Source organism: Oncorhynchus mykiss, chromosome 13, assembly GCF_057628025.1.
Source record: "Oncorhynchus mykiss isolate SJ-2025 chromosome 13, ASM5762802v1, whole genome shotgun sequence".
NCBI classification, from domain to species: Eukaryota; Metazoa; Chordata; class Actinopteri; order Salmoniformes; family Salmonidae; genus Oncorhynchus; species Oncorhynchus mykiss.
In genome coordinates this window covers 62,528,674-62,554,787 of record NC_143034.1, presented here as the reverse complement: position 1 = coordinate 62,554,787, position 26,114 = coordinate 62,528,674, and the positions used below count along the sequence as shown (strand labels likewise).

The window sequence follows — 26,114 nt, the reverse complement described above, 5'->3', positions numbered from 1 at the left end:
TTAGTGCTGCCCTGCCCTGATCAAATCCAATCATGGACAGTGCGTTTCCCTCGAAATGTAGGCACTACATTCAGCATTTGTTTTTAGACTGTCAATGTCTGTCGTCCATTAGGGCCCTGTAAAATCCCTTCAATGTTTTGCCTGACCCCCCCCCCAAAAAAAATTCCCCCTCTCCTCCGTTTACATTTCCCGGTTTACCGTTTATCCCTGCTTCTCCAGGTTTGCGCTCTCAAAAGCACACCTTTTTAATCGAAATATAACACGATTGGATGTTCTATGTCCACGACAACATTTAAAACCCTAGCAGGAGACCACTTTTGAGGTCTTGGAAAAATTGAAGACATATCGATTTTGGGGTGTAGTTACCCTTTAAACGCAAGCGTGCGCCAGGAAGAGACCTTTGTTTGGTTAAGCGGTGTTGCTGTAGCGCTCATGTGATTGCGGAGTTTGCAAAACAAATGGCCACTGGATTGATGCAAATAATGATGATATAATTCTGCCAAGCTGGCATAGGCTACTTTGCAGTTAACATTTCATTGAGAAGGTTTTTGTGGGAAGCCTTTCCTTCTCTACCAGAAGAAGGTAATCATTAGCCTCAACGCTAACGGCTACACAAAGTGTAGACCTGCGCGCGCTCCGCACGCATGCGCACAGAAACTGGGCAGTCCTGTGCTGTTTCTGAAAGTTGCGTGGAAATACGAATCACTGATGCATTTTGTTGATGTCTAATGATTCTCTTGGGCAAATGAATGCATTTTCTAACAAGTTGAAAGGATTTAGTTGATTTCCTCCTTAGTTCAAAACATTTTTGAATATTGTTGAATTTCGGTTTAAAGTCTGGATTCCGTGATTCCGTATTATATAGGGCCCTAGTCCATGAAGTTGTCATAAGTGTGAACATAGGATATGCCCTCTCCCCCCCCACAAGAGTGAAATATATGGGCTGGAAAGGAAATGTAAGCAAGGTTTGAGCTTTGTCAGTGTGTCACAACGTGGACATTTCTCTGTCTCCCGATGAATGAGCGGCACATTGACTTTATATAGTGTACCAAGAGGGTTCCCTTCGCTTACGGCCATACCAGCCTGAATACGCCCGATCTCGTCCGATCTCGGAAGCTAAGCAGGGTCGGGCCTGGTTAGTACTTGGATGGGAGACCGCCTGGGAATACCAGGTGCTGTAAGCTTTTTGCTCCAGTAGAGGGTACTCTTGTGTCATGCGTGGAGCAACTGCCTTTTATTTATCGCCCTAATAATGTTGTGTCTTTTTATTGGACTACATGCAGTTTGTTAGTGCTGCCCTGCCCTGATCAAATCCAATCATGGACAGTGCGTTTCCCTCGAAATGTAGGCACTACATTCAGCATTTGTTTTTAGACTGTCAATGTCTGTCGTCCATTAGGGCCCTGTAAAATCCCTTCAATGTTTTGCCTGACCCCCCCCCCAAAAAAAATTCCCCCTCTCCTCCGTTTACATTTCCCGGTTTACCGTTTATCCCTGCTTCTCCAGGTTTGCGCTCTCAAAAGCACACCTTTTTAATCGAAATATAACACGATTGGATGTTCTATGTCCACGACAACATTTAAAACCCTAGCAGGAGACCACTTTTGAGGTCTTGGAAAAATTGAAGACATATCGATTTTGGGGTGTAGTTACCCTTTAAACGCAAGCGTGCGCCAGGAAGAGACCTTTGTTTGGTTAAGCGGTGTTGCTGTAGCGCTCATGTGATTGCGGAGTTTGCAAAACAAATGGCCACTGGATTGATGCAAATAATGATGATATAATTCTGCCAAGCTGGCATAGGCTACTTTGCAGTTAACATTTCATTGAGAAGGTTTTTGTGGGAAGCCTTTCCTTCTCTACCAGAAGAAGGTAATCATTAGCCTCAACGCTAACGGCTACACAAAGTGTAGACCTGCGCGCGCTCCGCACGCATGCGCACAGAAACTGGGCAGTCCTGTGCTGTTTCTGAAAGTTGCGTGGAAATACGAATCACTGATGCATTTTGTTGATGTCTAATGATTCTCTTGGGCAAATGAATGCATTTTCTAACAAGTTGAAAGGATTTAGTTGATTTCCTCCTTAGTTCAAAACATTTTTGAATATTGTTGAATTTCGGTTTAAAGTCTGGATTCCGTGATTCCGTATTATATAGGGCCCTAGTCCATGAAGTTGTCATAAGTGTGAACATAGGATATGCCCTCTCCCCCCCCACAAGAGTGAAATATATGGGCTGGAAAGGAAATGTAAGCAAGGTTTGAGCTTTGTCAGTGTGTCACAACGTGGACATTTCTCTGTCTCCCGATGAATGAGCGGCACATTGACTTTATATAGTGTACCAAGAGGGTTCCCTTCGCTTACGGCCATACCAGCCTGAATACGCCCGATCTCGTCCGATCTCGGAAGCTAAGCAGGGTCGGGCCTGGTTAGTACTTGGATGGGAGACCGCCTGGGAATACCAGGTGCTGTAAGCTTTTTGCTCCAGTAGAGGGTACTCTTGTGTCATGCGTGGAGCAACTGCCTTTTATTTATCGCCCTAATAATGTTGTGTCTTTTTATTGGACTACATGCAGTTTGTTAGTGCTGCCCTGCCCTGATCAAATCCAATCATGGACAGTGCGTTTCCCTCGAAATGTAGGCACTACATTCAGCATTTGTTTTTAGACTGTCAATGTCTGTCGTCCATTAGGGCCCTGTAAAATCCCTTCAATGTTTTGCCTGACCCCCCCCCAAAAAAAAATTCCCCCTCTCCTCCGTTTACATTTCCCGGTTTACCGTTTATCCCTGCTTCTCCAGGTTTGCGCTCTCAAAAGCACACCTTTTTAATCGAAATATAACACGATTGGATGTTCTATGTCCACGACAACATTTAAAACCCTAGCAGGAGACCACTTTTGAGGTCTTGGAAAAATTGAAGACATATCAATTTTGGGGTGTAGTTACCCTTTAAACGCAAGCGTGCGCCAGGAAGAGACCTTTGTTTGGTTAAGCGGTGTTGCTGTAGCGCTCATGTGATTGCGGAGTTTGCAAAACAAATGGCCACTGGATTGATGCAAATAATGATGATATAATTCTGCCAAGCTGGCATAGGCTACTTTGCAGTTAACATTTCATTGAGAAGGTTTTTGTGGGAAGCCTTTCCTTCTCTACCAGAAGAAGGTAATCATTAGCCTCAACGCTAACGGCTACACAAAGTGTAGACCTGCGCGCGCTCCGCACGCATGCGCACAGAAACTGGGCAGTCCTGTGCTGTTTCTGAAAGTTGCGTGGAAATACGAATCACTGATGCATTTTGTTGATGTCTAATGATTCTCTTGGGCAAATGAATGCATTTTCTAACAAGTTGAAAGGATTTAGTTGATTTCCTCCTTAGTTCAAAACATTTTTGAATATTGTTGAATTTCGGTTTAAAGTCTGGATTCCGTGATTCCGTATTATATAGGGCCCTAGTCCATGAAGTTGTCATAAGTGTGAACATAGGATATGCCCTCTCCCCCCCCACAAGAGTGAAATATATGGGCTGGAAAGGAAATGTAAGCAAGGTTTGAGCTTTGTCAGTGTGTCATAACGTGGACATTTCTCTGTCTCCCGATGAATGAGCGGCACATTGACTTTATATAGTGTACCAAGAGGGTTCCCTTCGCTTACGGCCATACCAGCCTGAATACGCCCGATCTCGTCTGATCTCGGAAGCTAAGCAGGGTCGGGCCTGGTTAGTACTTGGATGGGAGACCGCCTGGGAATACCAGGTGCTGTAAGCTTTTTGCTCCAGTAGAGGGTACTCTTGTGTCATGCGTGGAGCAACTGCCTTTTATTTATCGCCCTAATAATGTTGTGTCTTTTTATTGGACTACATGCAGTTTGTTAGTGCTGCCCTGCCCTGATCAAATCCAATCATGGACAGTGCGTTTCCCTCGAAATGTAGGCACTACATTCAGCATTTGTTTTTAGACTGTCAATGTCTGTCGTCCATTAGGGCCCTGTAAAATCCCTTCAATGTTTTGCCTGACCCCCCCCCAAAAAAAAATTCCCCCTCTCCTCCGTTTACATTTCCCGGTTTACCGTTTATCCCTGCTTCTCCAGGTTTGCGCTCTCAAAAGCACACCTTTTTAATCGAAATATAACACGATTGGATGTTCTATGTCCACGACAACATTTAAAACCCTAGCAGGAGACCACTTTTGAGGTCTTGGAAAAATTGAAGACATATCGATTTTGGGGTGTAGTTACCCTTTAAACGCAAGCGTGCGCCAGGAAGAGACCTTTGTTTGGTTAAGCGGTGTTGCTGTAGCGCTCATGTGATTGCGGAGTTTGCAAAACAAATGGCCACTGGATTGATGCAAATAATGATGATATAATTCTGCCAAGCTGGCATAGGCTACTTTGCAGTTAACATTTCATTGAGAAGGTTTTTGTGGGAAGCCTTTCCTTCTCTACCAGAAGAAGGTAATCATTAGCCTCAACGCTAACGGCTACACAAAGTGTAGACCTGCGCGCGCTCCGCACGCATGCGCACAGAAACTGGGCAGTCCTGTGCTGTTTCTGAAAGTTGCGTGGAAATACGAATCACTGATGCATTTTGTTGATGTCTAATGATTCTCTTGGGCAAATGAATGCATTTTCTAACAAGTTGAAAGGATTTAGTTGATTTCCTCCTTAGTTCAAAACATTTTTGAATATTGTTGAATTTCGGTTTAAAGTCTGGATTCCGTGATTCCGTATTATATAGGGCCCTAGTCCATGAAGTTGTCATAAGTGTGAACATAGGATATGCCCTCTCCCCCCCCACAAGAGTGAAATATATGGGCTGGAAAGGAAATGTAAGCAAGGTTTGAGCTTTGTCAGTGTGTCATAACGTGGACATTTCTCTGTCTCCCGATGAATGAGCGGCACATTGACTTTATATAGTGTACCAAGAGGGTTCCCTTCGCTTACGGCCATACCAGCCTGAATACGCCCGATCTCGTCCGATCTCGGAAGCTAAGCAGGGTCGGGCCTGGTTAGTACTTGGATGGGAGACCGCCTGGGAATACCAGGTGCTGTAAGCTTTTTGCTCCAGTAGAGGGTACTCTTGTGTCATGCGTGGAGCAACTGCCTTTTATTTATCGCCCTAATAATGTTGTGTCTTTTTATTGGACTACATGCAGTTTGTTAGTGCTGCCCTGCCCTGATCAAATCCAATCATGGACAGTGCGTTTCCCTCGAAATGTAGGCACTACATTCAGCATTTGTTTTTAGACTGTCAATGTCTGTCGTCCATTAGGGCCCTGTAAAATCCCTTCAATGTTTTGCCTGACCCCCCCCCAAAAAAAAATTCCCCCTCTCCTCCGTTTACATTTCCCGGTTTACCGTTTATCCCTGCTTCTCCAGGTTTGCGCTCTCAAAAGCACACCTTTTTAATCGAAATATAACACGATTGGATGTTCTATGTCCACGACAACATTTAAAACCCTAGCAGGAGACCACTTTTGAGGTCTTGGAAAAATTGAAGACATATCGATTTTGGGGTGTAGTTACCCTTTAAACGCAAGCGTGCGCCAGGAAGAGACCTTTGTTTGGTTAAGCGGTGTTGCTGTAGCGCTCATGTGATTGCGGAGTTTGCAAAACAAATGGCCACTGGATTGATGCAAATAATGATGATATAATTCTGCCAAGCTGGCATAGGCTACTTTGCAGTTAACATTTCATTGAGAAGGTTTTTGTGGGAAGCCTTTCCTTCTCTACCAGAAGAAGGTAATCATTAGCCTCAACGCTAACGGCTACACAAAGTGTAGACCTGCGCGCGCTCCGCACGCATGCGCACAGAAACTGGGCAGTCCTGTGCTGTTTCTGAAAGTTGCGTGGAAATACGAATCACTGATGCATTTTGTTGATGTCTAATGATTCTCTTGGGCAAATGAATGCATTTTCTAACAAGTTGAAAGGATTTAGTTGATTTCCTCCTTAGTTCAAAACATTTTTGAATATTGTTGAATTTCGGTTTAAAGTCTGGATTCCGTGATTCCGTATTATATAGGGCCCTAGTCCATGAAGTTGTCATAAGTGTGAACATAGGATATGCCCTCTCCCCCCCCACAAGAGTGAAATATATGGGCTGGAAAGGAAATGTAAGCAAGGTTTGAGCTTTGTCAGTGTGTCACAACGTGGACATTTCTCTGTCTCCCGATGAATGAGCGGCACATTGACTTTATATAGTGTACCAAGAGGGTTCCCTTCGCTTACGGCCATACCAGCCTGAATACGCCCGATCTCGTCCGATCTCGGAAGCTAAGCAGGGTCGGGCCTGGTTAGTACTTGGATGGGAGACCGCCTGGGAATACCAGGTGCTGTAAGCTTTTTGCTCCAGTAGAGGGTACTCTTGTGTCATGCGTGGAGCAACTGCCTTTTATTTATCGCCCTAATAATGTTGTGTCTTTTTATTGGACTACATGCAGTTTGTTAGTGCTGCCCTGCCCTGATCAAATCCAATCATGGACAGTGCGTTTCCCTCGAAATGTAGGCACTACATTCAGCATTTGTTTTTAGACTGTCAATGTCTGTCGTCCATTAGGGCCCTGTAAAATCCCTTCAATGTTTTGCCTGACCCCCCCCCCCAAAAAAATTCCCCCTCTCCTCCGTTTACATTTCCCGGTTTACCGTTTATCCCTGCTTCTCCAGGTTTGCGCTCTCAAAAGCACACCTTTTTAATCGAAATATAACACGATTGGATGTTCTATGTCCACGACAACATTTAAAACCCTAGCAGGAGACCACTTTTGAGGTCTTGGAAAAATTGAAGACATATCGATTTTGGGGTGTAGTTACCCTTTAAACGCAAGCGTGCGCCAGGAAGAGACCTTTGTTTGGTTAAGCGGTGTTGCTGTAGCGCTCATGTGATTGCGGAGTTTGCAAAACAAATGGCCACTGGATTGATGCAAATAATGATGATATAATTCTGCCAAGCTGGCATAGGCTACTTTGCAGTTAACATTTCATTGAGAAGGTTTTTGTGGGAAGCCTTTCCTTCTCTACCAGAAGAAGGTAATCATTAGCCTCAACGCTAACGGCTACACAAAGTGTAGACCTGCGCGCGCTCCGCACGCATGCGCACAGAAACTGGGCAGTCCTGTGCTGTTTCTGAAAGTTGCGTGGAAATACGAATCACTGATGCATTTTGTTGATGTCTAATGATTCTCTTGGGCAAATGAATGCATTTTCTAACAAGTTGAAAGGATTTAGTTGATTTCCTCCTTAGTTCAAAACATTTTTGAATATTGTTGAATTTCGGTTTAAAGTCTGGATTCCGTGATTCCGTATTATATAGGGCCCTAGTCCATGAAGTTGTCATAAGTGTGAACATAGGATATGCCCTCTCCCCCCCCACAAGAGTGAAATATATGGGCTGGAAAGGAAATGTAAGCAAGGTTTGAGCTTTGTCAGTGTGTCACAACGTGGACATTTCTCTGTCTCCCGATGAATGAGCGGCACATTGACTTTATATAGTGTACCAAGAGGGTTCCCTTCGCTTACGGCCATACCAGCCTGAATACGCCCGATCTCGTCCGATCTCGGGAGCTAAGCAGGGTCGGGCCTGGTTAGTACTTGGATGGGAGACCGCCTGGGAATACCAGGTGCTGTAAGCTTTTTGCTCCAGTAGAGGGTACTCTTGTGTCATGCGTGGAGCAACTGCCTTTTATTTATCGCCCTAATAATGTTGTGTCTTTTTATTGGACTACATGCAGTTTGTTAGTGCTGCCCTGCCCTGATCAAATCCAATCATGGACAGTGCGTTTCCCTCGAAATGTAGGCACTACATTCAGCATTTGTTTTTAGACTGTCAATGTCTGTCGTCCATTAGGGCCCTGTAAAATCCCTTCAATGTTTTGCCTGACCCCCCCCCAAAAAAAAATTCCCCCTCTCCTCCGTTTACATTTCCCGGTTTACCGTTTATCCCTGCTTCTCCAGGTTTGCGCTCTCAAAAGCACACCTTTTTAATCGAAATATAACACGATTGGATGTTCTATGTCCACGACAACATTTAAAACCCTAGCAGGAGACCACTTTTGAGGTCTTGGAAAAATTGAAGACATATCGATTTTGGGGTGTAGTTACCCTTTAAACGCAAGCGTGCGCCAGGAAGAGACCTTTGTTTGGTTAAGCGGTGTTGCTGTAGCGCTCATGTGATTGCGGAGTTTGCAAAACAAATGGCCACTGGATTGATGCAAATAATGATGATATAATTCTGCCAAGCTGGCATAGGCTACTTTGCAGTTAACATTTCATTGAGAAGGTTTTTGTGGGAAGCCTTTCCTTCTCTACCAGAAGAAGGTAATCATTAGCCTCAACGCTAACGGCTACACAAAGTGTAGACCTGCGCGCGCTCCGCACGCATGCGCACAGAAACTGGGCAGTCCTGTGCTGTTTCTGAAAGTTGCGTGGAAATACGAATCACTGATGCATTTTGTTGATGTCTAATGATTCTCTTGGGCAAATGAATGCATTTTCTAACAAGTTGAAAGGATTTAGTTGATTTCCTCCTTAGTTCAAAACATTTTTGAATATTGTTGAATTTCGGTTTAAAGTCTGGATTCCGTGATTCCGTCTTATATAGGGCCCTAGTCCATGAAGTTGTCATAAGTGTGAACATAGGATATGCCCTCTCCCCCCCCACAAGAGTGAAATATATGGGCTGGAAAGGAAATGTAAGCAAGGTTTGAGCTTTGTCAGTGTGTCACAACGTGGACATTTCTCTGTCTCCCGATGAATGAGCGGCACATTGACTTTATATAGTGTACCAAGAGGGTTCCCTTCGCTTACGGCCATACCAGCCTGAATACGCCCGATCTCGTCCGATCTCGGAAGCTAAGCAGGGTCGGGCCTGGTTAGTACTTGGATGGGAGACCGCCTGGGAATACCAGGTGCTGTAAGCTTTTTGCTCCAGTAGAGGGTACTCTTGTGTCATGCGTGGAGCAACTGCCTTTTATTTATCGCCCTAATAATGTTGTGTCTTTTTATTGGACTACATGCAGTTTGTTAGTGCTGCCCTGCCCTGATCAAATCCAATCATGGACAGTGCGTTTCCCTCGAAATGTAGGCACTACATTCAGCATTTGTTTTTAGACTGTCAATGTCTGTCGTCCATTAGGGCCCTGTAAAATCCCTTCAATGTTTTGCCTGACCCCCCCCCCAAAAAAAATTCCCCCTCTCCTCCGTTTACATTTCCCGGTTTACCGTTTATCCCTGCTTCTCCAGGTTTGCGCTCTCAAAAGCACACCTTTTTAATCGAAATATAACACGATTGGATGTTCTATGTCCACGACAACATTTAAAACCCTAGCAGGAGACCACTTTTGAGGTCTTGGAAAAATTGAAGACATATCGATTTTGGGGTGTAGTTACCCTTTAAACGCAAGCGTGCGCCAGGAAGAGACCTTTGTTTGGTTAAGCGGTGTTGCTGTAGCGCTCATGTGATTGCGGAGTTTGCAAAACAAATGGCCACTGGATTGATGCAAATAATGATGATATAATTCTGCCAAGCTGGCATAGGCTACTTTGCAGTTAACATTTCATTGAGAAGGTTTTTGTGGGAAGCCTTTCCTTCTCTACCAGAAGAAGGTAATCATTAGCCTCAACGCTAACGGCTACACAAAGTGTAGACCTGCGCGCGCTCCGCACGCATGCGCACAGAAACTGGGCAGTCCTGTGCTGTTTCTGAAAGTTGCGTGGAAATACGAATCACTGATGCATTTTGTTGATGTCTAATGATTCTCTTGGGCAAATGAATGCATTTTCTAACAAGTTGAAAGGATTTAGTTGATTTCCTCCTTAGTTCAAAACATTTTTGAATATTGTTGAATTTCGGTTTAAAGTCTGGATTCCGTGATTCCGTCTTATATAGGGCCCTAGTCCATGAAGTTGTCATAAGTGTGAACATAGGATATGCCCTCTCCCCCCCCACAAGAGTGAAATATATGGGCTGGAAAGGAAATGTAAGCAAGGTTTGAGCTTTGTCAGTGTGTCACAACGTGGACATTTCTCTGTCTCCCGATGAATGAGCGGCACATTGACTTTATATAGTGTACCAAGAGGGTTCCCTTCGCTTACGGCCATACCAGCCTGAATACGCCCGATCTCGTCCGATCTCGGAAGCTAAGCAGGGTCGGGCCTGGTTAGTACTTGGATGGGAGACCGCCTGGGAATACCAGGTGCTGTAAGCTTTTTGCTCCAGTAGAGGGTACTCTTGTGTCATGCGTGGAGCAACTGCCTTTTATTTATCGCCCTAATAATGTTGTGTCTTTTTATTGGACTACATGCAGTTTGTTAGTGCTGCCCTGCCCTGATCAAATCCAATCATGGACAGTGCGTTTCCCTCGAAATGTAGGCACTACATTCAGCATTTGTTTTTAGACTGTCAATGTCTGTCGTCCATTAGGGCCCTGTAAAATCCCTTCAATGTTTTGCCTGACCCCCCCCCCCAAAAAATTCCCCCTCTCCTCCGTTTACATTTCCCGGTTTACCGTTTATCCCTGCTTCTCCAGGTTTGCGCTCTCAAAAGCACACCTTTTTAATCGAAATATAACACGATTGGATGTTCTATGTCCACGACAACATTTAAAACCCTAGCAGGAGACCACTTTTGAGGTCTTGGAAAAATTGAAGACATATCGATTTTGGGGTGTAGTTACCCTTTAAACGCAAGCGTGCGCCAGGAAGAGACCTTTGTTTGGTTAAGCGGTGTTGCTGTAGCGCTCATGTGATTGCGGAGTTTGCAAAACAAATGGCCACTGGATTGATGCAAATAATGATGATATAATTCTGCCAAGCTGGCATAGGCTACTTTGCAGTTAACATTTCATTGAGAAGGTTTTTGTGGGAAGCCTTTCCTTCTCTACCAGAAGAAGGTAATCATTAGCCTCAACGCTAACGGCTACACAAAGTGTAGACCTGCGCGCGCTCCGCACGCATGCGCACAGAAACTGGGCAGTCCTGTGCTGTTTCTGAAAGTTGCGTGGAAATACGAATCACTGATGCATTTTGTTGATGTCTAATGATTCTCTTGGGCAAATGAATGCATTTTCTAACAAGTTGAAAGGATTTAGTTGATTTCCTCCTTAGTTCAAAACATTTTTGAATATTGTTGAATTTCGGTTTAAAGTCTGGATTCCGTGATTCCGTCTTATATAGGGCCCTAGTCCATGAAGTTGTCATAAGTGTGAACATAGGATATGCCCTCTCCCCCCCCACAAGAGTGAAATATATGGGCTGGAAAGGAAATGTAAGCAAGGTTTGAGCTTTGTCAGTGTGTCACAACGTGGACATTTCTCTGTCTCCCGATGAATGAGCGGCACATTGACTTTATATAGTGTACCAAGAGGGTTCCCTTCGCTTACGGCCATACCAGCCTGAATACGCCCGATCTCGTCCGATCTCGGAAGCTAAGCAGGGTCGGGCCTGGTTAGTACTTGGATGGGAGACCGCCTGGGAATACCAGGTGCTGTAAGCTTTTTGCTCCAGTAGAGGGTACTCTTGTGTCATGCGTGGAGCAACTGCCTTTTATTTATCGCCCTAATAATGTTGTGTCTTTTTATTGGACTACATGCAGTTTGTTAGTGCTGCCCTGCCCTGATCAAATCCAATCATGGACAGTGCGTTTCCCTCGAAATGTAGGCACTACATTCAGCATTTGTTTTTAGACTGTCAATGTCTGTCGTCCATTAGGGCCCTGTAAAATCCCTTCAATGTTTTGCCTGACCCCCCCCCCCAAAAAAATTCCCCCTCTCCTCCGTTTACATTTCCCGGTTTACCGTTTATCCCTGCTTCTCCAGGTTTGCGCTCTCAAAAGCACACCTTTTTAATCGAAATATAACACGATTGGATGTTCTATGTCCACGACAACATTTAAAACCCTAGCAGGAGACCACTTTTGAGGTCTTGGAAAAATTGAAGACATATCGATTTTGGGGTGTAGTTACCCTTTAAACGCAAGCGTGCGCCAGGAAGAGACCTTTGTTTGGTTAAGCGGTGTTGCTGTAGCGCTCATGTGATTGCGGAGTTTGCAAAACAAATGGCCACTGGATTGATGCAAATAATGATGATATAATTCTGCCAAGCTGGCATAGGCTACTTTGCAGTTAACATTTCATTGAGAAGGTTTTTGTGGGAAGCCTTTCCTTCTCTACCAGAAGAAGGTAATCATTAGCCTCAACGCTAACGGCTACACAAAGTGTAGACCTGCGCGCGCTCCGCACGCATGCGCACAGAAACTGGGCAGTCCTGTGCTGTTTCTGAAAGTTGCGTGGAAATACGAATCACTGATGCATTTTGTTGATGTCTAATGATTCTCTTGGGCAAATGAATGCATTTTCTAACAAGTTGAAAGGATTTAGTTGATTTCCTCCTTAGTTCAAAACATTTTTGAATATTGTTGAATTTCGGTTTAAAGTCTGGATTCCGTGATTCCGTATTATATAGGGCCCTAGTCCATGAAGTTGTCATAAGTGTGAACATAGGATATGCCCTCTCCCCCCCCACAAGAGTGAAATATATGGGCTGGAAAGGAAATGTAAGCAAGGTTTGAGCTTTGTCAGTGTGTCACAACGTGGACATTTCTCTGTCTCCCGATGAATGAGCGGCACATTGACTTTATATAGTGTACCAAGAGGGTTCCCTTCGCTTACGGCCATACCAGCCTGAATACGCCCGATCTCGTCCGATCTCGGAAGCTAAGCAGGGTCGGGCCTGGTTAGTACTTGGATGGGAGACCGCCTGGGAATACCAGGTGCTGTAAGCTTTTTGCTCCAGTAGAGGGTACTCTTGTGTCATGCGTGGAGCAACTGCCTTTTATTTATCGCCCTAATAATGTTGTGTCTTTTTATTGGACTACATGCAGTTTGTTAGTGCTGCCCTGCCCTGATCAAATCCAATCATGGACAGTGCGTTTCCCTCGAAATGTAGGCACTACATTCAGCATTTGTTTTTAGACTGTCAATGTCTGTCGTCCATTAGGGCCCTGTAAAATCCCTTCAATGTTTTGCCTGACCCCCCCCCCAAAAAAAATTCCCCCTCTCCTCCGTTTACATTTCCCGGTTTACCGTTTATCCCTGCTTCTCCAGGTTTGCGCTCTCAAAAGCACACCTTTTTAATCGAAATATAACACGATTGGATGTTCTATGTCCACGACAACATTTAAAACCCTAGCAGGAGACCACTTTTGAGGTCTTGGAAAAATTGAAGACATATCGATTTTGGGGTGTAGTTACCCTTTAAACGCAAGCGTGCGCCAGGAAGAGACCTTTGTTTGGTTAAGCGGTGTTGCTGTAGCGCTCATGTGATTGCGGAGTTTGCAAAACAAATGGCCACTGGATTGATGCAAATAATGATGATATAATTCTGCCAAGCTGGCATAGGCTACTTTGCAGTTAACATTTCATTGAGAAGGTTTTTGTGGGAAGCCTTTCCTTCTCTACCAGAAGAAGGTAATCATTAGCCTCAACGCTAACGGCTACACAAAGTGTAGACCTGCGCGCGCTCCGCACGCATGCGCACAGAAACTGGGCAGTCCTGTGCTGTTTCTGAAAGTTGCGTGGAAATACGAATCACTGATGCATTTTGTTGATGTCTAATGATTCTCTTGGGCAAATGAATGCATTTTCTAACAAGTTGAAAGGATTTAGTTGATTTCCTCCTTAGTTCAAAACATTTTTGAATATTGTTGAATTTCGGTTTAAAGTCTGGATTCCGTGATTCCGTCTTATATAGGGCCCTAGTCCATGAAGTTGTCATAAGTGTGAACATAGGATATGCCCTCTCCCCCCCCACAAGAGTGAAATATATGGGCTGGAAAGGAAATGTAAGCAAGGTTTGAGCTTTGTCAGTGTGTCACAACGTGGACATTTCTCTGTCTCCCGATGAATGAGCGGCACATTGACTTTATATAGTGTACCAAGAGGGTTCCCTTCGCTTACGGCCATACCAGCCTGAATACGCCCGATCTCGTCCGATCTCGGAAGCTAAGCAGGGTCGGGCCTGGTTAGTACTTGGATGGGAGACCGCCTGGGAATACCAGGTGCTGTAAGCTTTTTGCTCCAGTAGAGGGTACTCTTGTGTCATGCGTGGAGCAACTGCCTTTTATTTATCGCCCTAATAATGTTGTGTCTTTTTATTGGACTACATGCAGTTTGTTAGTGCTGCCCTGCCCTGATCAAATCCAATCATGGACAGTGCGTTTCCCTCGAAATGTAGGCACTACATTCAGCATTTGTTTTTAGACTGTCAATGTCTGTCGTCCATTAGGGCCCTGTAAAATCCCTTCAATGTTTTGCCTGACCCCCCCCCCAAAAAAAATTCCCCCTCTCCTCCGTTTACATTTCCCGGTTTACCGTTTATCCCTGCTTCTCCAGGTTTGCGCTCTCAAAAGCACACCTTTTTAATCGAAATATAACACGATTGGATGTTCTATGTCCACGACAACATTTAAAACCCTAGCAGGAGACCACTTTTGAGGTCTTGGAAAAATTGAAGACATATCGATTTTGGGGTGTAGTTACCCTTTAAACGCAAGCGTGCGCCAGGAAGAGACCTTTGTTTGGTTAAGCGGTGTTGCTGTAGCGCTCATGTGATTGCGGAGTTTGCAAAACAAATGGCCACTGGATTGATGCAAATAATGATGATATAATTCTGCCAAGCTGGCATAGGCTACTTTGCAGTTAACATTTCATTGAGAAGGTTTTTGTGGGAAGCCTTTCCTTCTCTACCAGAAGAAGGTAATCATTAGCCTCAACGCTAACGGCTACACAAAGTGTAGACCTGCGCGCGCTCCGCACGCATGCGCACAGAAACTGGGCAGTCCTGTGCTGTTTCTGAAAGTTGCGTGGAAATACGAATCACTGATGCATTTTGTTGATGTCTAATGATTCTCTTGGGCAAATGAATGCATTTTCTAACAAGTTGAAAGGATTTAGTTGATTTCCTCCTTAGTTCAAAACATTTTTGAATATTGTTGAATTTCGGTTTAAAGTCTGGATTCCGTGATTCCGTATTATATAGGGCCCTAGTCCATGAAGTTGTCATAAGTGTGAACATAGGATATGCCCTCTCCCCCCCCACAAGAGTGAAATATATGGGCTGGAAAGGAAATGTAAGCAAGGTTTGAGCTTTGTCAGTGTGTCACAACGTGGACATTTCTCTGTCTCCCGATGAATGAGCGGCACATTGACTTTATATAGTGTACCAAGAGGGTTCCCTTCGCTTACGGCCATACCAGCCTGAATACGCCCGATCTCGGAAGCTAAGCAGGGTCGGGCCTGGTTAGTACTTGGATGGGAGACCGCCTGGGAATACCAGGTGCTGTAAGCTTTTTGCTCCAGTAGAGGGTACTCTTGTGTCATGCGTGGAGCAACTGCCTTTTATTTATCGCCCTAATAATGTTGTGTCTTTTTATTGGACTACATGCAGTTTGTTAGTGCTGCCCTGCCCTGATCAAATCCAATCATGGACAGTGCGTTTCCCTCGAAATGTAGGCACTACATTCAGCATTTGTTTTTAGACTGTCAATGTCTGTCGTCCATTAGGGCCCTGTAAAATCCCTTCAATGTTTTGCCTGACCCCCCCCCCAAAAAAAATTCCCCCTCTCCTCCGTTTACATTTCCCGGTTTACCGTTTATCCCTGCTTCTCCAGGTTTGCGCTCTCAAAAGCACACCTTTTTAATCGAAATATAACACGATTGGATGTTCTATGTCCACGACAACATTTAAAACCCTAGCAGGAGACCACTTTTGAGGTCTTGGAAAAATTGAAGACATATCGATTTTGGGGTGTAGTTACCCTTTAAACGCAAGCGTGCGCCAGGAAGAGACCTTTGTTTGGTTAAGCGGTGTTGCTGTAGCGCTCATGTGATTGCGGAGTTTGCAAAACAAATGGCCACTGGATTGATGCAAATAATGATGATATAATTCTGCCAAGCTGGCATAGGCTACTTTGCAGTTAACATTTCATTGAGAAGGTTTTTGTGGGAAGCCTTTCCTTCTCTACCAGAAGAAGGTAATCATTAGCCTCAACGCTAACGGCTACACAAAGTGTAGACCTGCGCGCGCTCCGCACGCATGCGCACAGAAACTGGGCAGTCCTGTGCTGTTTCTGAAAGTTGCGTGGAAATACGAATCACTGATGCATTTTGTTGATGTCTAATGATTCTCTTGGGCAAATGAATGCATTTTCTAACAAGTTGAAAGGATTTAGTTGATTTCCTCCTTAGTTCAAAACATTTTTGAATATTGTTGAATTTCGGTTTAAAGTCTGGATTCCGTGATTCCGTATTATATAGGGCCCTAGTCCATGAAGTTGTCATAAGTGTGAACATAGGATATGCCCTCTCCCCCCCCACAAGAGTGAAATATATGGGCTGGAAAGGAAATGTAAGCAAGGTTTGAGCTTTGTCAGTGTGTCACAACGTGGACATTTCTCTGTCTCCCGATGAATGAGCGGCACATTGACTTTATATAGTGTACCAAGAGGGTTCCTTTCGCTTACGGCCATACCAGCCTGAATACGCCCGATCTCGTCCGATCTCGGAAGCTAAGCAGGGTCGGGCCTGTTTAGTACTTGGATGGGAGACCGCCTGGGAATACCAGGTGCTGTAAGCTTTTTGCTCCAGTAGAGGGTACTCTTGTGTCATGCGTGGAGCAACTGCCTTTTATTTATCGCCCTAATAATGTTGTGTCTTTTTATTGGACTACATGCAGTTTGTTAGTGCTGCCCTGCCCTGATCAAATCCAATCATGGACAGTGCGTTTCCCTCGAAATGTAGGCACTACATTCAGCATTTGTTTTTAGACTGTCAATGTCTGTCGTCCATTAGGGCCCTGTAAAATCCCTTCAATGTTTTGCCTGACCCCCCCCCCAAAAAAAATTCCCCCTCTCCTCCGTTTACATTTCCCGGTTTACCGTTTATCCCTGCTTCTCCAGGTTTGCGCTCTCAAAAGCACACCTTTTTAATCGAAATATAACACGATTGGATGTTCTATGTCCACGACAACATTTAAAACCCTAGCAGGAGACCACTTTTGAGGTCTTGAAAAAATTGAAGACATATCGATTTTGGGGTGTAGTTACCCTTTAAACGCAAGCGTGCGCCAGGAAGAGACCTTTGTTTGGTTAAGCGGTGTTGCTGTAGCGCTCATGTGATTGCGGAGTTTGCAAAACAAATGGCCACTGGATTGATGCAAATAATGATGATATAATTCTGCCAAGCTGGCATAGGCTACTTTGCAGTTAACATTTCATTGAGAAGGTTTTTGTGGGAAGCCTTTCCTTCTCTACCAGAAGAAGGTAATCATTAGCCTCAACGCTAACGGCTACACAAAGTGTAGACCTGCGCGCGCTCCGCACGCATGCGCACAGAAACTGGGCAGTCCTGTGCTGTTTCTGAAAGTTGCGTGGAAATACGAATCACTGATGCATTTTGTTGATGTCTAATGATTCTCTTGGGCAAATGAATGCATTTTCTAACAAGTTGAAAGGATTTAGTTGATTTCCTCCTTAGTTCAAAACATTTTTGAATATTGTTGAATTTCGGTTTAAAGTCTGGATTCCGTGATTCCGTCTTATATAGGGCCCTAGTCCATGAAGTTGTCATAAGTGTGAACATAGGATATGCCCTCTCCCCCCCCACAAGAGTGAAATATATGGGCTGGAAAGGAAATGTAAGCAAGGTTTGAGCTTTGTCAGTGTGTCACAACGTGGACATTTCTCTGTCTCCCGATGAATGAGCGGCACATTGACTTTATATAGTGTACCAAGAGGGTTCCCTTCGCTTACGGCCATACCAGCCTGAATACGCCCGATCTCGTCCGATCTCGGAAGCTAAGCAGGGTCGGGCCTGGTTAGTACTTGGATGGGAGACCGCCTGGGAATACCAGGTGCTGTAAGCTTTTTGCTCCAGTAGAGGGTACTCTTGTGTCATGCGTGGAGCAACTGCCTTTTATTTATCGCCCTAATAATGTTGTGTCTTTTTATTGGACTACATGCAGTTTGTTAGTGCTGCCCTGCCCTGATCAAATCCAATCATGGACAGTGCGTTTCCCTCGAAATGTAGGCACTACATTCAGCATTTGTTTTTAGACTGTCAATGTCTGTCGTCCATTAGGGCCCTGTAAAATCCCTTCAATGTTTTGCCTGACCCCCCCCCCAAAAAAAATTCCCCCTCTCCTCCGTTTACATTTCCCGGTTTACCGTTTATCCCTGCTTCTCCAGGTTTGCGCTCTCAAAAGCACACCTTTTTAATCGAAATATAACACGATTGGATGTTCTATGTCCACGACAACATTTAAAACCCTAGCAGGAGACCACTTTTGAGGTCTTGGAAAAATTGAAGACATATCGATTTTGGGGTGTAGTTACCCTTTAAACGCAAGCGTGCGCCAGGAAGAGACCTTTGTTTGGTTAAGCGGTGTTGCTGTAGCGCTCATGTGATTGCGGAGTTTGCAAAACAAATGGCCACTGGATTGATGCAAATAATGATGATATAATTCTGCCAAGCTGGCATAGGCTACTTTGCAGTTAACATTTCATTGAGAAGGTTTTTGTGGGAAGCCTTTCCTTCTCTACCAGAAGAAGGTAATCATTAGCCTCAACGCTAACGGCTACACAAAGTGTAGACCTGCGCGCGCTCCGCACGCATGCGCACAGAAACTGGGCAGTCCTGTGCTGTTTCTGAAAGTTGCGTGGAAATACGAATCACTGATGCATTTTGTTGATGTCTAATGATTCTCTTGGGCAAATGAATGCATTTTCTAACAAGTTGAAAGGATTTAGTTGATTTCCTCCTTAGTTCAAAACATTTTTGAATATTGTTGAATTTCGGTTTAAAGTCTGGATTCCGTGATTCCGTCTTATATAGGGCCCTAGTCCATGAAGTTGTCATAAGTGTGAACATAGGATATGCCCTCTCCCCCCCCACAAGAGTGAAATATATGGGCTGGAAAGGAAATGTAAGCAAGGTTTGAGCTTTGTCAGTGTGTCACAACGTGGACATTTCTCTGTCTCCCGATGAATGAGCGGCACATTGACTTTATATAGTGTACCAAGAGGGTTCCCTTCGCTTACGGCCATACCAGCCTGAATACGCCCGATCTCGTCCGATCTCGGAAGCTAAGCAGGGTCGGGCCTGGTTAGTACTTGGATGGGAGACCGCCTGGGAATACCAGGTGCTGTAAGCTTTTTGCTCCAGTAGAGGGTACTCTTGTGTCATGCGTGGAGCAACTGCCTTTTATTTATCGCCCTAATAATGTTGTGTCTTTTTATTGGACTACATGCAGTTTGTTAGTGCTGCCCTGCCCTGATCAAATCCAATCATGGACAGTGCGTTTCCCTCGAAATGTAGGCACTACATTCAGCATTTGTTTTTAGACTGTCAATGTCTGTCGTCCATTAGGGCCCTGTAAAATCCCTTCAATGTTTTGCCTGACCCCCCCCCCAAAAAAAATTCCCCCTCTCCTCCGTTTACATTTCCCGGTTTACCGTTTATCCCTGCTTCTCCAGGTTTGCGCTCTCAAAAGCACACCTTTTTAATCGAAATATAACACGATTGGATGTTCTATGTCCACGACAACATTTAAAACCCTAGCAGGAGACCACTTTTGAGGTCTTGGAAAAATTGAAGACATATCGATTTTGGGGTGTAGTTACCCTTTAAACGCAAGCGTGCGCCAGGAAGAGACCTTTGTTTGGTTAAGCGGTGTTGCTGTAGCGCTCATGTGATTGCGGAGTTTGCAAAACAAATGGCCACTGGATTGATGCAAATAATGATGATATAATTCTGCCAAGCTGGCATAGGCTACTTTGCAGTTAACATTTCATTGAGAAGGTTTTTGTGGGAAGCCTTTCCTTCTCTACCAGAAGAAGGTAATCATTAGCCTCAACGCTAACGGCTACACAAAGTGTAGACCTGCGCGCGCTCCGCACGCATGCGCACAGAAACTGGGCAGTCCTGTGCTGTTTCTGAAAGTTGCGTGGAAATACGAATCACTGATGCATTTTGTTGATGTCTAATGATTCTCTTGGGCAAATGAATGCATTTTCTAACAAGTTGAAAGGATTTAGTTGATTTCCTCCTTAGTTCAAAACATTTTTGAATATTGTTGAATTTCGGTTTAAAGTCTGGATTCCGTGATTCCGTATTATATAGGGCCCTAGTCCATGAAGTTGTCATAAGTGTGAACATAGGATATGCCCTCTCCCCCCCCACAAGAGTGAAATATATGGGCTGGAAAGGAAATGTAAGCAAGGTTTGAGCTTTGTCAGTGTGTCACAACGTGGACATTTCTCTGTCTCCCGATGAATGAGCGGCACATTGACTTTATATAGTGTACCAAGAGGGTTCCCTTCGCTTACGGCCATACCAGCCTGAATACGCCCGATCTCGTCCGATCTCGGAAGCTAAGCAGGGTCGGGCCTGGTTAGTACTTGGATGGGAGACCGCCTGGGAATACCAGGTGCTGTAAGCTTTTTGCTCCAGTAGAGGGTACTCTTGTGTCATGCGTGGAGCAACTGCCTTTTATTTATCGCCCTAATAATGTTGTGTCTTTTTATTGGACTACATGCAGTTTGTTAGTGCTGCCCTGCCCTGATCAAATCCAATCATGGACAGTGCGTTTCCCTCGAAATGTAGGCACTACATTCAGCATTTGTTTTTAGACTGTCAATGTCTGTCGTCCATTAGGGCCCTGTAAAATCCCTTCAATGTTTTGCCTGACCCCCCCCCCAAAAAAAATTCCCCCTCTCCTCCGTTTACATTTCCCGGTTTACCGTTTATCCCTGCTTCTCCAGGTTTGCGCTCTCAAAAGCACACCTTTTTAATCGAAATATAACACGATTGGATGTTCTATGTCCACGACAACATTTAAAACCCTAGCAGGAGACCACTTTTGAGGTCTTGGAAAAATTGAAGACATATCGATTTTGGGGTGTAGTTACCCTTTAAACGCAAGCGTGCGCCAGGAAGAGACCTTTGTTTGGTTAAGCGGTGTTGCTGTAGCGCTCATGTGATTGCGGAGTTTGCAAAACAAATGGCCACTGGATTGATGCAAATAATGATGATATAATTCTGCCAAGCTGGCATAGGCTACTTTGCAGTTAACATTTCATTGAGAAGGTTTTTGTGGGAAGCCTTTCCTTCTCTACCAGAAGAAGGTAATCATTAGCCTCAACGCTAACGGCTACACAAAGTGTAGACCTGCGCGCGCTCCGCACGCATGCGCACAGAAACTGGGCAGTCCTGTGCTGTTTCTGAAAGTTGCGTGGAAATACGAATCACTGATGCATTTTGTTGATGTCTAATGATTCTCTTGGGCAAATTAATGCATTTTCTAACAAGTTGAAAGGATTTAGTTGATTTCCTCCTTAGTTCAAAACATTTTTGAATATTGTTGAATTTCGGTTTAAAGTCTGGATTCCGTGATTCCGTATTATATAGGGCCCTAGTCCATGAAGTTGTCATAAGTGTGAACATAGGATATGCCCTCTCCCCCCCCACAAGAGTGAAATATATGGGCTGGAAAGGAAATGTAAGCAAGGTTTGAGCTTTGTCAGTGTGTCACAACGTGGACATTTCTCTGTCTCCCGATGAATGAGCGGCACATTGACTTTATATAGTGTACCAAGAGGGTTCCCTTCGCTTACGGCCATACCAGCCTGAATACGCCCGATCTCGTCCGATCTCGGAAGCTAAGCAGGGTCGGGCCTGGTTAGTACTTGGATGGGAGACCGCCTGGGAATACCAGGTGCTGTAAGCTTTTTGCTCCAGTAGAGGGTACTCTTGTGTCATGCGTGGAGCAACTGCCTTTTATTTATCGCCCTAATAATGTTGTGTCTTTTTATTGGACTACATGCAGTTTGTTAGTGCTGCCCTGCCCTGATCAAATCCAATCATGGACAGTGCGTTTCCCTCGAAATGTAGGCACTACATTCAGCATTTGTTTTTAGACTGTCAATGTCTGTCGTCCATTAGGGCCCTGTAAAATCCCTTCAATGTTTTGCCTGACCCCCCCCCCAAAAAAAATTCCCCCTCTCCTCCGTTTACATTTCCCGGTTTACCGTTTATCCCTGCTTCTCCAGGTTTGCGCTCTCAAAAGCACACCTTTTTAATCGAAATATAACACGATTGGATGTTCTATGTCCACGACAACATTTAAAACCCTAGCAGGAGACCACTTTTGAGGTCTTGGAAAAATTGAAGACATATCGATTTTGGGGTGTAGTTACCCTTTAAACGCAAGCGTGCGCCAGGAAGAGACCTTTGTTTGGTTAAGCGGTGTTGCTGTAGCGCTCATGTGATTGCGGAGTTTGCAAAACAAATGGCCACTGGATTGATGCAAATAATGATGATATAATTCTGCCAAGCTGGCATAGGCTACTTTGCAGTTAACATTTCATTGAGAAGGTTTTTGTGGGAAGCCTTTCCTTCTCTACCAGAAGAAGGTAATCATTAGCCTCAACGCTAACGGCTACACAAAGTGTAGACCTGCGCGCGCTCCGCACGCATGCGCACAGAAACTGGGCAGTCCTGTGCTGTTTCTGAAAGTTGCGTGGAAATACGAATCACTGATGCATTTTGTTGATGTCTAATGATTCTCTTGGGCAAATGAATGCATTTTCTAACAAGTTGAAAGGATTTAGTTGATTTCCTCCTTAGTTCAAAACATTTTTGAATATTGTTGAATTTCGGTTTAAAGTCTGGATTCCGTGATTCCGTATTATATAGGGCCCTAGTCCATGAAGTTGTCATAAGTGTGAACATAGGATATGCCCTCTCCCCCCCCACAAGAGTGAAATATATGGGCTGGAAAGGAAATGTAAGCAAGGTTTGAGCTTTGTCAGTGTGTCACAACGTGGACATTTCTCTGTCTCCCGATGAATGAGCGGCACATTGACTTTATATAGTGTACCAAGAGGGTTCCCTTCGCTTACGGCCATACCAGCCTGAATACGCCCGATCTCGTCCGATCTCGGAAGCTAAGCAGGGTCGGGCCTGGTTAGTACTTGGATGGGAGACCGCCTGGGAATACCAGGTGCTGTAAGCTTTTTGCTCCAGTAGAGGGTACTCTTGTGTCATGCGTGGAGCAACTGCCTTTTATTTATCGCCCTAATAATGTTGTGTCTTTTTATTGGACTACATGCAGTTTGTTAGTGCTGCCCTGCCCTGATCAAATCCAATCATGGACAGTGCGTTTCCCTCGAAATGTAGGCACTACATTCAGCATTTGTTTTTAGACTGTCAATGTCTGTCGTCCATTAGGGCCCTGTAAAATCCCTTCAATGTTTTGCCTGACCCCCCCCCCCAAAAAATTCCCCCTCTCCTCCGTTTACATTTCCCGGTTTACCGTTTATCCCTGCTTCTCCAGGTTTGCGCTCTCAAAAGCACACCTTTTTAATCGAAATATAACACGATTGGATGTTCTATGTCCACGACAACATTTAAAACCCTAGCAGGAGACCACTTTTGAGGTCTTGGAAAAATTGAAGACATATCGATTTTGGGGTGTAGTTACCCTTTAAACGCAAGCGTGCGCCAGGAAGAGACCTTTGTTTGGTTAAGCGGTGTTGCTGTAGCGCTCATGTGATTGCGGAGTTTGCAAAACAAATGGCCACTGGATTGATGCAAATAATGATGATATAATTCTGCCAAGCTGGCATAGGCTACTTTGCAGTTAACATTTCATTGAGAAGGTTTTTGTGGGAAGCCTTTCCTTCTCTACCAGAAGAAGGTAATCATTAGCCTCAACGCTAACGGCTACACAAAGTGTAGACCTGCGCGCGCTCCGCACGCATGCGCACAGAAACTGGGCAGTCCTGTGCTGTTTCTGAAAGTTGCGTGGAAATACGAATCACTGATGCATTTTGTTGATGTCTAATGATTCTCTTGGGCAAATGAATGCATTTTCTAACAAGTTGAAAGGATTTAGTTGATTTCCTCCTTAGTTCAAAACATTTTTGAATATTGTTGAATTTCGGTTTAAAGTCTGGATTCCGTGATTCCGTATTATATAGGGCCCTAGTCCATGAAGTTGTCATAAGTGTGAACATAGGATATGCCCTCTCCCCCCCCACAAGAGTGAAATATATGGGCTGGAAAGGAAATGTAAGCAAGGTTTGAGCTTTGTCAGTGTGTCACAACGTGGACATTTCTCTGTCTCCCGATGAATGAGCGGCACATTGACTTTATATAGTGTACCAAGAGGGTTCCCTTCGCTTACGGCCATACCAGCCTGAATACGCCCGATCTCGTCCGATCTCGGAAGCTAAGCAGGGTCGGGCCTGGTTAGTACTTGGATGGGAGACCGCCTGGGAATACCAGGTGCTGTAAGCTTTTTGCTCCAGTAGAGGGTACTCTTGTGTCATGCGTGGAGCAACTGCCTTTTATTTATCGCCCTAATAATGTTGTGTCTTTTTATTGGACTACATGCAGTTTGTTAGTGCTGCCCTGCCCTGATCAAATCCAATCATGGACAGTGCGTTTCCCTCGAAATGTAGGCACTACATTCAGCATTTGTTTTTAGACTGTCAATGTCTGTCGTCCATTAGGGCCCTGTAAAATCCCTTCAATGTTTTGCCTGACCCCCCCCCCAAAAAAAATTCCCCCTCTCCTCCGTTTACATTTCCCGGTTTACCGTTTATCCCTGCTTCTCCAGGTTTGCGCTCTCAAAAGCACACCTTTTTAATCGAAATATAACACGATTGGATGTTCTATGTCCACGACAACATTTAAAACCCTAGCAGGAGACCACTTTTGAGGTCTTGGAAAAATTGAAGACATATCGATTTTGGGGTGTAGTTACCCTTTAAACGCAAGCGTGCGCCAGGAAGAGACCTTTGTTTGGTTAAGCGGTGTTGCTGTAGCGCTCATGTGATTGCGGAGTTTGCAAAACAAATGGCCACTGGATTGATGCAAATAATGATGATATAATTCTGCCAAGCTGGCATAGGCTACTTTGCAGTTAACATTTCATTGAGAAGGTTTTTGTGGGAAGCCTTTCCTTCTCTACCAGAAGAAGGTAATCATTAGCCTCAACGCTAACGGCTACACAAAGTGTAGACCTGCGCGCGCTCCGCACGCATGCGCACAGAAACTGGGCAGTCCTGTGCTGTTTCTGAAAGTTGCGTGGAAATACGAATCACTGATGCATTTTGTTGATGTCTAATGATTCTCTTGGGCAAATGAATGCATTTTCTAACAAGTTGAAAGGATTTAGTTGATTTCCTCCTTAGTTCAAAACATTTTTGAATATTGTTGAATTTCGGTTTAAAGTCTGGATTCCGTGATTCCGTATTATATAGGGCCCTAGTCCATGAAGTTGTCATAAGTGTGAACATAGGATATGCCCTCTCCCCCCCCACAAGAGTGAAATATATGGGCTGGAAAGGAAATGTAAGCAAGGTTTGAGCTTTGTCAGTGTGTCACAACGTGGACATTTCTCTGTCTCCCGATGAATGAGCGGCACATTGACTTTATATAGTGTACCAAGAGGGTTCCCTTCGCTTACGGCCATACCAGCCTGAATACGCCCGATCTCGTCCGATCTCGGAAGCTAAGCAGGGTCGGGCCTGGTTAGTACTTGGATGGGAGACCGCCTGGGAATACCAGGTGCTGTAAGCTTTTTGCTCCAGTAGAGGGTACTCTTGTGTCATGCGTGGAGCAACTGCCTTTTATTTATCGCCCTAATAATGTTGTGTCTTTTTATTGGACTACATGCAGTTTGTTAGTGCTGCCCTGCCCTGATCAAATCCAATCATGGACAGTGCGTTTCCCTCGAAATGTAGGCACTACATTCAGCATTTGTTTTTAGACTGTCAATGTCTGTCGTCCATTAGGGCCCTGTAAAATCCCTTCAATGTTTTGCCTGACCCCCCCCCCCAAAAAATTCCCCCTCTCCTCCGTTTACATTTCCCGGTTTACCGTTTATCCCTGCTTCTCCAGGTTTGCGCTCTCAAAAGCACACCTTTTTAATCGAAATATAACACGATTGGATGTTCTATGTCCACGACAACATTTAAAACCCTAGCAGGAGACCACTTTTGAGGTCTTGGAAAAATTGAAGACATATCGATTTTGGGGTGTAGTTACCCTTTAAACGCAAGCGTGCGC

The 26,114-nt window shown here is 44.7% G+C and overlaps 19 non-coding genes and 1 pseudogene across 19 annotated transcripts; all 20 read left to right on the top strand.

Annotated features, from left to right (window-relative positions):
* The first annotated feature begins 1,065 nt into the window (after positions 1–1,065).
* Positions 1,066–1,184, top strand: LOC118938651 (5S ribosomal RNA). The gene has a single exon (XR_005035857.1). It is a non-coding gene; the product is annotated as a 5S ribosomal RNA (ribosomal RNA).
* Positions 1,185–2,352: 1,168 nt separating this feature from the next.
* LOC118938650 (5S ribosomal RNA) lies at positions 2,353–2,471 on the top strand. The gene has a single exon (XR_005035856.1). It is a non-coding gene; the product is annotated as a 5S ribosomal RNA (ribosomal RNA).
* Positions 2,472–3,639: 1,168 nt separating this feature from the next.
* On the top strand, positions 3,640–3,758 carry LOC118938649 (5S ribosomal RNA). Its single transcript, XR_005035855.2, has one exon. It is a non-coding gene; the product is annotated as a 5S ribosomal RNA (ribosomal RNA).
* A 1,168-nt stretch (positions 3,759–4,926) lies between these two features.
* Positions 4,927–5,045, top strand: LOC118938647 (5S ribosomal RNA). The gene has a single exon (XR_005035853.1). It is a non-coding gene; the product is annotated as a 5S ribosomal RNA (ribosomal RNA).
* A 1,168-nt stretch (positions 5,046–6,213) lies between these two features.
* LOC118938646 (5S ribosomal RNA) lies at positions 6,214–6,332 on the top strand. The gene has a single exon (XR_005035852.1). It is a non-coding gene; the product is annotated as a 5S ribosomal RNA (ribosomal RNA).
* Positions 6,333–7,500: 1,168 nt separating this feature from the next.
* Positions 7,501–7,619, top strand: LOC118938641 (5S ribosomal RNA). Its single transcript, XR_005035848.2, has one exon. It is a non-coding gene; the product is annotated as a 5S ribosomal RNA (ribosomal RNA).
* Positions 7,620–8,787: 1,168 nt separating this feature from the next.
* On the top strand, positions 8,788–8,906 carry LOC118938631 (5S ribosomal RNA). The gene has a single exon (XR_005035838.1). It is a non-coding gene; the product is annotated as a 5S ribosomal RNA (ribosomal RNA).
* A 1,168-nt stretch (positions 8,907–10,074) lies between these two features.
* LOC118938620 (5S ribosomal RNA) lies at positions 10,075–10,193 on the top strand. Its single transcript, XR_005035827.1, has one exon. It is a non-coding gene; the product is annotated as a 5S ribosomal RNA (ribosomal RNA).
* Positions 10,194–11,360: 1,167 nt separating this feature from the next.
* LOC118938609 (5S ribosomal RNA) lies at positions 11,361–11,479 on the top strand. The gene has a single exon (XR_005035817.1). It is a non-coding gene; the product is annotated as a 5S ribosomal RNA (ribosomal RNA).
* A 1,168-nt stretch (positions 11,480–12,647) lies between these two features.
* On the top strand, positions 12,648–12,766 carry LOC118938598 (5S ribosomal RNA). The gene has a single exon (XR_005035806.1). It is a non-coding gene; the product is annotated as a 5S ribosomal RNA (ribosomal RNA).
* Positions 12,767–13,934: 1,168 nt separating this feature from the next.
* Positions 13,935–14,053, top strand: LOC118938587 (5S ribosomal RNA). The gene has a single exon (XR_005035795.1). It is a non-coding gene; the product is annotated as a 5S ribosomal RNA (ribosomal RNA).
* A 1,168-nt stretch (positions 14,054–15,221) lies between these two features.
* On the top strand, positions 15,222–15,330 carry LOC118938677 (5S ribosomal RNA; annotated as a pseudogene).
* Positions 15,331–16,498: 1,168 nt separating this feature from the next.
* On the top strand, positions 16,499–16,617 carry LOC118938576 (5S ribosomal RNA). The gene has a single exon (XR_005035784.2). It is a non-coding gene; the product is annotated as a 5S ribosomal RNA (ribosomal RNA).
* Positions 16,618–17,785: 1,168 nt separating this feature from the next.
* LOC118938560 (5S ribosomal RNA) lies at positions 17,786–17,904 on the top strand. The gene has a single exon (XR_005035769.2). It is a non-coding gene; the product is annotated as a 5S ribosomal RNA (ribosomal RNA).
* Positions 17,905–19,072: 1,168 nt separating this feature from the next.
* On the top strand, positions 19,073–19,191 carry LOC118938565 (5S ribosomal RNA). Its single transcript, XR_005035774.1, has one exon. It is a non-coding gene; the product is annotated as a 5S ribosomal RNA (ribosomal RNA).
* Positions 19,192–20,359: 1,168 nt separating this feature from the next.
* Positions 20,360–20,478, top strand: LOC118938681 (5S ribosomal RNA). The gene has a single exon (XR_005035887.1). It is a non-coding gene; the product is annotated as a 5S ribosomal RNA (ribosomal RNA).
* Positions 20,479–21,646: 1,168 nt separating this feature from the next.
* LOC118938670 (5S ribosomal RNA) lies at positions 21,647–21,765 on the top strand. Its single transcript, XR_005035876.1, has one exon. It is a non-coding gene; the product is annotated as a 5S ribosomal RNA (ribosomal RNA).
* Positions 21,766–22,933: 1,168 nt separating this feature from the next.
* Positions 22,934–23,052, top strand: LOC118938659 (5S ribosomal RNA). The gene has a single exon (XR_005035865.1). It is a non-coding gene; the product is annotated as a 5S ribosomal RNA (ribosomal RNA).
* A 1,167-nt stretch (positions 23,053–24,219) lies between these two features.
* LOC118938648 (5S ribosomal RNA) lies at positions 24,220–24,338 on the top strand. Its single transcript, XR_005035854.1, has one exon. It is a non-coding gene; the product is annotated as a 5S ribosomal RNA (ribosomal RNA).
* A 1,168-nt stretch (positions 24,339–25,506) lies between these two features.
* LOC118938680 (5S ribosomal RNA) lies at positions 25,507–25,625 on the top strand. The gene has a single exon (XR_005035886.2). It is a non-coding gene; the product is annotated as a 5S ribosomal RNA (ribosomal RNA).
* Positions 25,626–26,114: the final 489 nt, after the last annotated feature.